The sequence below is a fragment of the Sinocyclocheilus rhinocerous genome, unplaced genomic scaffold (genome assembly GCF_001515625.1).
Source record: "Sinocyclocheilus rhinocerous isolate Xijiao unplaced genomic scaffold, SAMN03320098_v1.1 scaffold579, whole genome shotgun sequence".
Lineage (NCBI taxonomy): Eukaryota > Metazoa > Chordata > Actinopteri > Cypriniformes > Cyprinidae > Sinocyclocheilus > Sinocyclocheilus rhinocerous.
Window position 1 is genome coordinate 1,221,055 of NW_015666542.1, and position 10,397 is coordinate 1,231,451.

The window sequence follows — 10,397 nt, forward strand, 5'->3', positions numbered from 1 at the left end:
AAATGCCAGACCACTGATTCGTCAAACCTGCTTTCCTGCAGTCTGTGTTCTTCTGACTTCTGACTTTATTTTGTAGTAAGTAACGAATATGCTTTGGGGAAATGTATCGGAGTAAAAGTATACATTTTAATTAGGAAATGTAGTGGAGTAAAAGTAAAAGATGGCTGAAATATAAAAACTCAAGTACAGATACTCCCAACAAATACTTAAGTACTGTAATGAAGTATTATTACTTTGTTACATTACACCACTGCAAAAAAGAAAACGTGTTTAATGAACTTACGGTGGAATTCAAAGGTATTGCAAGGGTGTCCTGTTATAGTTTTCAGCACAACTGTCAGATCAAGTTACATGCAGAAGCTCAATCCATAAAGTTTCCCTGTTGATAACAAGTGCATTGTTTCCAACAACCAGTTGAGGGATTCTTGTAGGTTCTCCCAGACCTTGCCCAGCTGACAGAAACACGTTTTGGCCTCTGAAAAGCATCGAGTGCTCTGCTATAGAGGTAGTTTCCAAAGCATGAGTGGAAAACTAGATCTTTTTAATGAAACTGGGACCACACATGAGCCGCATAGGTATTAAACTTTCCCCCTTAACTTTTATTGAGTTATTTTTTGCTGTAGGTTTTCATGCCCAGTCTCAATTTGGTGTCCTAAAAATAGATCCAGCGTAGTTTCTCAACATGGGCCTCTAATCGTAAAATCTCTGAAGTGCCGTGGGTGTCAGACAGGTAACAGGAGAATTCCTGAGGATATTCCAAAACTCTGGGTTTCCCACAGTTCAGGAAGTGCAGGTACTGGGGTGGGTCAGCTTTCTTTTGGCTCCGATTTTCCATACAAGGCGCTTCCCTATTTTCAACATTTTAACTTTATAGAGATGGTAACAATTCCACCCCCTTTTTATTATTACATTTCTTCGACAATCTTTTGCTAGTGAGTTCTTGGAGAAATATTTAAATGCTGCTAGCTAATTCAGGGACAAATGTTGTCAGACAAGTAGCTCTGATGTTTTGGGAAATTAAGATATCCGGCCCCCATTGACTGTTCCCGGTAAATTTGTGTCCTGCTGAGGGCTCTTCCCAGCTGTTAACATTCAGAGATTTGCTTAACCTCTGACTCATCATAGGCAGTCTGGCAAGAAAGAGCTATAATTAGCCTGTGAACTTCTTAATGAGAGTAATATGGCAGCATTTGTCTGACAAGTCTCTGTCCTTGTCATCCAGGACCCATGAGAAGACGCAAACTGCTAGAGATGTGCATGCCAGACATGTGCGGGAACTATCGCTGTCTCTGACATCATATTTTCCTACATGCGTTTTTCTCAAATTGAATTGGCTATTCATCATGCAAAATATTGCAGTCAATGGTTTAGAACGGGGGTGTCCAATCCTGCTTTGTAGAGCTGACAGAGTTGAACTCCAACACATTTGCATGGAAGCTTCTAGTAAACCTTAAGACCTTGATTAGCAGGTTCAGGTGTGTTTAATTAGGGTCGCAGCTAAACCCTGCAAGAGCAAGATTGCACCCCCTTGTTTGGAAAAAGGCCTTTATAAGTCTAGGTTTTGTGGTGCATGTCCATTGAAAACTCTTTATCACAGTGTTGCAAATCATTTCAAGGCACTGTTACACAGTCTGGAGGGCTATTAGTGAATTCTGGGTGGTTTCTAAGTAGGCCCACTTTAAAATAGTACACCCTCAAGTCTCCATGACAGGGTTGTCCAATTCTGGTCCAGGAGAGCCACTGTCCTCCAAAACTAAACACCTGAAACACCTAATTAAGGTCTTCAGGACCTCCACTAGAAAGTTTCAGGCAGGTGTACTGGAGCAGGTTGGAGCTAAACAGCCCTCCAGGAGCAAAACTGGACACCCTGGCTCTATCTCCGTGGTTCCAGACCCTGTTCCTGGAGGCCTCCCAACAATACACAGTTTGCATGTCTCCTTTGTCTGACACATCCATTTGAGGTCTTGGAGTCTCTACTAATGAGCTGATGACCTTAATCAAACACACCTGATTCAGGAGACATGCAAAATGTGCAGTTTCAGAGGGGCTCTGGGAATGTGGTTGGGAAGCACTTGGATTTGGCTCAGGTTCCTCTGTCAGTGGGTGCTTCTCAAATGGAAGGCGGCTGCATCCTAGTGAGGGTGCATCCTTAGTCCAGTCCTTAGACATCCAAGCTAGTTCTGCTCGGCATTAAACTCTAGACTGGGATGGTCTAATCTAGATTTGTAGCCTTACAAGGATGCAGCTTTTCAGTTGAGAAGCACCCGAAGTATTTCCCAACTTTAGCACCCACCATGTAAAAATCACTAAGTCAGATTAATAAGAAAGTGTAATAGTACATCTTTCCTCAAAAACACCACATGATTTGAGGTACCATTCATGTTCGTAGTCCAAACGATGTAGACAAGTTGAGCCCTGAGTCCCTAACCTTCAGCAATAGTGAAGCTAGGTGCTAAGTCACCTCATGATTTAGCAAGGTATTTGCTACATTGTACGTACATGTTTCTTTGTTTAACATGGTAATCCCTGCCCTCATTTTATTAGCAATTATAGAAAAGGTTTCATGCTTACAGCCGATGTCATGAGCCTTCAAATGTGCTACCTTGAGCGTGAACTTGAATGAAAAGCAGCTTTTCCGAAACCACAGGTATTTAGAATATTGTCCATGCGCTCGTATCGCTAATGCCCAAATAATGATTTAGTTTCCCAGGGCGGCAGTGGAAACCCTTTCTTGTTGGCAGTAAACATGGAAACCTGAGGTGTGTGATTGTTTTGTTGAACACAATGTGGCTCATTTGGATGATGGCAAAGGGAAGAGATGGGTTTCTAACTGATCTGAGCAAGAGAAGGTGAAGCTGATTTATCCCTACTGGGATGCATGTGTGTGTGCTCTTTCCTCTCAAGACCCTCAAAGTTAGCTATATCATCACCTCAGAAAACTGCAAAAACCTCTAGAAAAATGTGGGACTTCAGTCCAATGGCATGAACTTGCAAAGAGTATTTACAAAGACTTGCACGTTTAACAGTTCTTTCAGATGCTGGTCAGGTTTAAACAAGGTAGTCATGGTTTGCTTAACCTCTTTCGCTTTTGATGTCAAGCCCTCATTTGCTACAATGGCTTGACTTCTTTAGAGAAAACTCGAGCAGCACCGTGGGAGCAGGGATGGTAATTAGCAAATCTCTTGTACGTAAATATAATTGTGTTCAAAGAGTACGCCCACTCCGTCATACTGCATGGAAAAAGCTTTGTAAACCAACAAGCTGGATCCAGGAAAGCAAATTAAAGACTACAACCTTGTGTGAGAAAGAAAGATCTCCAACACCTATAGCTATCAATTGAGCAGGCCAATGTTTGGAATGGGCCTCTTTTTTATATAATTTGAGAGGTCTTTTCCCTCAAAAAGCAGATTATGAAAAGTATTTTATAGCTGCTAGTAAAGAATAAAAGAGTCTTGCCTCATAAAACACAAAAATGTAGAGCTATGATTTTTTTTTGACTAGATTGTTGAAAACAAAACTGGATTGTTATGAACCTGTGTATGAACTGCACATTTACTACAGTATGTATATGCCTACCATGTGCATTAATTAATTTAGCTATACATTTGGCCTCCGAAAGTACAGGTATTTGTACAGGACAATTTTGTATACTTAAATATGACTATAATTGCATTAGATATCAAAATATCAAAATTAGAATCACTTTTGGTGTGAACACCATTAGTGGGGACCAGAAACTTGAGGGTGAGTAAACAGGTGAAGAAGTAAACAGGTGAGTAAATAGCACCTCACGTGATGTAAGGTTAAGAAACAGTCCAGTATAGGTAAGTAGCCAGAGGTGGACAGTAACGAAATACATTTACTTGAGTACTGTACTTAAGTACACTTTTTAAGTATCTGTGCTTTGAGTATTCTTTTTTTCTGGAAACTTATGACTTTAACTTCACTACATTTGAAAGACAAATATCATACTTTTCACTCCACTACATTTCCATCAAGGTCCTTGAAGTAGAAAGTCATTACCATGTCGTTGAAAGTTTCAACTGACCTTTGAAAGTCAGTGGGTGATTTTTTTTTCTTCTCTACAACGTGACTTTTTTTAGACAGTCTATCTGTAATCACTCTTCTAGGGTTACATGAAGTGATTTCCCAGCACTTTTTGAAGTTGCAAATGTGATATTTATTTACAATAATTCAATAAGAAGAAGTTAATATTGTGGCATATATTAGACACAATATTGTCTGATTTTGCAAAACTGTGTAAATGAAAATATTGCGAGGAGAAAGATCTGCTAGAGTGGAGGCAGGAGGAACTATGCAGAGGTGAGTAAATCAGGCAGGTAGAGCATCCAATATGTTGAGGAGTCCTTGGCCATGTCCACACGACATGTAATAGTTGTACTCACATGGCTCCGGGGGGTGAACAAAGGCCTCCTGTAGCGAATTGATGCGTTTTTGTAAGAAAAATAACTATATTTACAACGTAATAATCAATTGAATCTAGCTTGCACTCACTGTTGTACACGGAAGCAGCTCCGGGCGGATGGCGGTTTTCCTTTGCTAAAATAAGGAAACTTTGCTTCCTTTGCTCCTGTAAACAAACGTTGGTTTTCACGAGACTCACCGGCACATCCGCCTGGAGCTGCTTCCGTATACAACTGTTGGCGCAAGCTAGATTAAAGTGATTATTACGTTTTGCATATGGACAATCCCTTTAATGTAGACATAGCCCTAATCATAGACCAGACCCTGGGAGAGTGTGTGAGACAAGCTTATATGGAGGTGATGATCATTGGCAGGTGCGGATGATGACTGAGTGAGTGCAGGTGAGAACCGGGGAGGATGCTGGGAAATGTAGTGCAGAGTGTGACTGAGGGAGTGTAATCGTGACAACATTGGTCTAAATTATTTATTTATGAATGAATGAATGGACTTCATTGTTCTTTACACATCCAAGCGTCATTCCAAATGGCTCAGAAAATCAGATTTTGGTCCATATTTAGCAACAGTGTGAACGTAACCTGTGTTACTCATCTTTGTCTCATATTGAGGTGAATTAAAGTTCACAGACACACAGCTGTTCATCCCTTTTTTTGACCGCATTTGAAGCGTCCACGTTTTTCTTGAAAGAACATTTTCGCAAATATTTCCCCTGCCCTTATGGCACCTGGGTGACCACTGGGAAGAAATATCAGACCGCAATTACAACTGCGAAAACGGTGAGTTTGCTGGAACTGTTGGAGGGAAGGAACTTTAACTGTCCTTTAAATGTTGTAATTCACAAGACATAACAAATTCAAAGTGCTTTCCATCACCCTGCTGTATTTATAGTGTCCATACTTTTGTGAATAACTTGTTTCAAGCAACGGTAAGAGCATAGTAGGATTTTATTCGAAAAGAAAGTCATTCACAGAGATATTATAAAGGGCAAGAGTGATATTTTGTTTTCATGTGTTGCCAGTTCTTTGAAAAACTCATTTGTGATAACTCGCTCAAGTAAAATCATTTAGCTTTTAAAATCGCTTAGCGTCGACGCATTGACGTTATCCAACACCTGTGTGGAGATCGGATTGCGTTAGACGCCACTGCTTGTACGTGTTGACGCGCCGTGACATCAAAGGAAGTGAGATCGTCAGATAAATCCAAAATGAAAGGCTTTTAATGCCTGTCAAAACAGTTCACCCAGGGTCTGTGTCCTTCATCACCTGACCTTTGGAGATGTCAGCGACTGCTCGATATTTGCATCAGCCTCTCCTGGATTTCAGACAATAGGCGCAGAGGCGGTCTACTTTAACTCAGCCTTGAAAGGCCATGACACAAGCTGTGGAGGAATTGAAAGCGTGGACGTTTGGTTTGGGTGGCACGGCTGCAGTTCTCCACTCCGGTCGTGGCGGCTCTCAGGCAAACAATGCTATCCCAGCAGGCCATTGGTGGACACGGCACAAGAGAGCGCTGGAACAATAACGCGCCCCCCGCCCCGACAGTAGCAATCTATTATTCACGCACCTCCCCAATTCTGCTTCCCAATTTCTCACGCTTTTTTTGTACTTATCTGAAAAGCATATTGAAGTACAATGAGACAATAGATGTTTAGAATAGATAGATTATTGGCCACATTTTAGCGGGTGTTTATATGTAATAGGTTTATATGTTAAATAATCATCTGGTAATGCCTATTTAAAAAAAAAAAAAAGTATTAAATACTTTACAAATGACACATGCATCATATTTTTAATTAATTCATATATAATTATTTTTAATATTTGATAGATGCCAAAACAAAAAAGCATAAATAAATAAATACTACAATTAGAAATAATACAATTCAGCCATTATTGATATGCATCAGACCAAAAACAGCTTTATATTACGTAATAAAAAACGTTATATTAAAAACAAAACTACTACTAATTAAAAATTAGTAAAACACTACAATTAACATTACAAAATGAATAGCTCTTACCATTTTTCTGTTTTAAAGAGCATTTTCATCATAAGAAGATGTATAGACATACTAATTATTCATATTCTACTTATTATTCATACTATTTATCACTAATTATGATATTAGCATATTAGAGGACAGAAACAGAATCTATGTACTTTTTTTTTTTATATGAACAATTGAAGGTAAAACAGTCAATTGTAATTACAAAATGTAATTAAAAATGATGAGGAAAAATTGTGACCAGGTTTGAGACCTAATATATTAACTTAATATATAATTAAAATTATAATTATAAAAAAAAAAAAAAATGCAATTTTTAAAAAAGAAAAAAAAAACATTCACTGTCATATATACACATATATACATATATACACTACATATATACACTGTCACAAAAAAAAAAAGATATTTCAAAGTTTAAATAATAAAGATCACTGGAGTATGTTTGAAATGTTGAAAATACTATTTCAGCCATGATGTTTAATTCAGTTACTTGCCTTTTCTTTGTAACTTTGGGAAAATGACTAGCAATTTCTGAGTGAAAATGGTTTCTACACTATTTTTTTTTTCATTGTAGTATTAAGTGATAATTCAACTATGACGTCCATGTGACTTTCTTTCTTCAGTAGTGAAGAATATTTCAAGACGAATATAAGAAGTGTCTAAAACACTTGTTTCCGTATTTTTAAGATGTTTTAGAGAAGAAAGAAATGCATACAGGTTCTGACTGACAGCAAGGTAAGTGAGTTATTCATCGTTTAGATTTTTGGTGAACTGTCCCTGTCATGGACATGTTATGTGTCAACTAATCATACACCCTCAAGCAGCCCTTGTTTATTTGAAACACTGTAATTATGGCTCGAGGAAATTACCGTTTTAGGAAATCAAACCCTGACTCAGGTAATGTGAGGTAATGCTGATTTCCTCTGCTTTTCTACTGTAAAACAGATGACAGTGTGGCATCGACCCTAATGGAAAGGTCACAAACAGCTACTTGGTATTTTGAAAATTTATCACATCTATGACTGAGTGCTTTCTCATGACGTAGCTTCACGTGACCCACAGTTGTTTACTAGACTACTGCTTTAAAACCATTTAGTCACCAGACAAGCTCATTGGTGCGACTGGTGCCTAATTAACTTTCCCAAGGAAACAAAACCGTTTTGTGAATTCACATCCCAAGCTTGAATGATGTAATGGGCCGAGGTCTACGCCACGCCAAAATCCGCTTTGCACAAGCCATGACCAATTGCGAGCAAAGATCAATCAGTCCTCGAGAAAAGACTAGTCTTCATTTCGCTTCAACAAAACACGGATGAATGAGCCGCTAAATGTCTCTTGCTCACTGAAGATATATTGGTCTACATCTTTCTAATTTTCTCTTTAGCTCTGAGAGACCGTCAGCGGTAAACGCTAAAGGTTCGCCTTACTCATCACGGGAAGCATCATTTTCCTTTCACCTTTAAACAGAAGACATATTCTTACCTTCTTCTCAGTTTATCTTATTATTGAACACTTTGTTTTAGTTTACTAGAAATTTCCTGGCAGGTGACAAGTTGAGCGCTTTGAGCTTCGCTTTGAAAGGAGTTTAGTTTCCATTCAAGTGTCAGGAGATTTGATTAAATCAGCTTTAGGGAGCAAGAATTTGGCAGCTTATGTACTCAAAAGTTCTCCAACCATTTTATTTTTTTCTAACTGAATAAAAAAGGTTACTTCCATTTACTGTATGTGATCTCAACCCTACTATCCATCAACTATTACAGCTACAAAAGTCATTCACAAAGCCCACCATGCAGAATTTCATAATTCGAAATGTAACTAAGCTGGTAGTTAAAACATTTTTTTTTTAATCAGAAGACAAAATAAAGTCTGAAATCATGGAGTGCCAGCAAGTTTCTATTGTTAGTTTACAGAGCTTTATCATGAAGAGACTTGCTAATGACAATTAGAGCTTGTAAGATAACTGCTGAGTAATTAACTTTTCTGGGGGGGTTTCTTTTGAAACTCTGCCAAAGTTTTATTATACCAAGAATATAAAGACCACATAATGACACAAAAGATACTCTAAAGCAAATAACATTTTGATTAGTTTACTTTCTGTACCCATAGCTTGATACTGAAATCTATAGCTTCCTAGATTTTTAACACTTTTAAATTGCATTCAAACTTTTTTGCAAGACTACATTTCCTAATTTTAGCATTTAATTTTAACGTTTGCACTTTTGCACACTTTGTACTTTTGCATTTTATTTGTGGCCTCTGGATAATAAATTCATATGAGCATTTTGGCCTATTTTTCGTGTGCAGATCTTATTTGTTTTTGATCTTTGAGCTATTTTTGGATCTACTCACCGCCAGTAGCTTATGTACTTCATTGGAGTTGGACTTGTGTCTGACACTACGCTTTTCCATTCTCTTCTTAACTTTCATATACCAAAATATATTTCAAAATATGAAAATGAAATATGAAATATATGAAATACAAAGAACTAGACTTACAATGATTTAATAATGTGTGTGTGTAGATAGATAGATAGATAGATAGATAGATAGATACACTGAACAAAATTATAAATGCCCCCATATGGGTTAAATGTGCATATGTCTGGTTCATCATAATTATGTGTTCTTCAATCATAATCAGTCTAGTTTTTAAATATAAATCAAAAGCTTTATAACAACAATATACGATCAGCTAGGTGATGATTTTCATTAAATTATAGGGTACATATCATTGTGCTGAAGGCAATTTTTGGTTGTTTTGATTCATTTTTGCACTCTGATTTAAAACAGCGAGAAAATCCTTACTTGAAGAAACAAGCACCTGGTAGCAGGAGGTCTCTGGGATTTAGTGGCCCTGCATGCATGCAAATTATCAGAAAAAATACTCTCACTACTTAGAGAAATAGGCAATTACTTTTAATGGACCAAAAACTGTTTGGAATAGGGTCCATTTTAGCAGCATTGAAACAGAGCTTCATTAGCCACCGTTTGCTGTGTCAGCATGAGATGTTAGTGTTGGTGTCTTTAGATTAAAAGCCTTTCTAGAACAACAGTCTCCTTGATGATGCCAGCTGTTGTTAAAGTTAAAGATGACTTACCCATAATTCAGTGCACATTTTCATCAACAACAAATCCCAAAACGATCTTTGATGTGTTTTTGGTACATCTGTCGTACCAATTACTTCAGTACTGCATATATATACTACGCCAGTACTTCCTTGATATCAGAGAGTGAATATATAGACGCAAATAGTTAGCATGCTAGTTACTGCTAGCACATCATGCTAAATCTGTCACTGAAGGTGCGGTCACATTTACCAGTGTTCTGCAAATTTACGAGAGCAAAATCCAGTCATTTCTATAGAGCCCCAAACATGACATGCAGGAGAATTTTTTTTTAACTGTGTCCACAAAATAATAATTGAAGAGTTTGGTTCCAAAACGCGATAAACGCCATTTTTGAAAAAATTGAGTTTCCGCCAAAATCTGTATTGTATCTGGTCAGTATTGAAAAGTCAATTTTTAATTTGACGCAAAATGCGATATCCGCCGAGTTATTCTGTCATATTTTCTCCCTTTCTTTCCAAACCGCGACAAACGCCAGTCTCCCTTTTGTGCAGAATGCGCTATATCCACTCACACCCGGCATCCTAGTTTTCCTCATCTACTTTGTACTTTGTGATCAACAAACAAAATTAGGGCTGCACGATAAATCGCATGTGATTGTCATGCGCATCTCGTCAGTAAAGCCGGTTCTGTGAACAGTAAATTTCCATCACGTGCTTTCAGATGGAGCGGCATTTAATACAGAGCCATAGATCACTGCAATATCGCGTTCATAATCGCAGATGAGCCTATTTTTAAAACGATCGTAGTTTGTGGTTCACTATTAGCCTATTAATTAAAACACATCAGCCATAAAATAGTACAATGGCAAATTCGCATA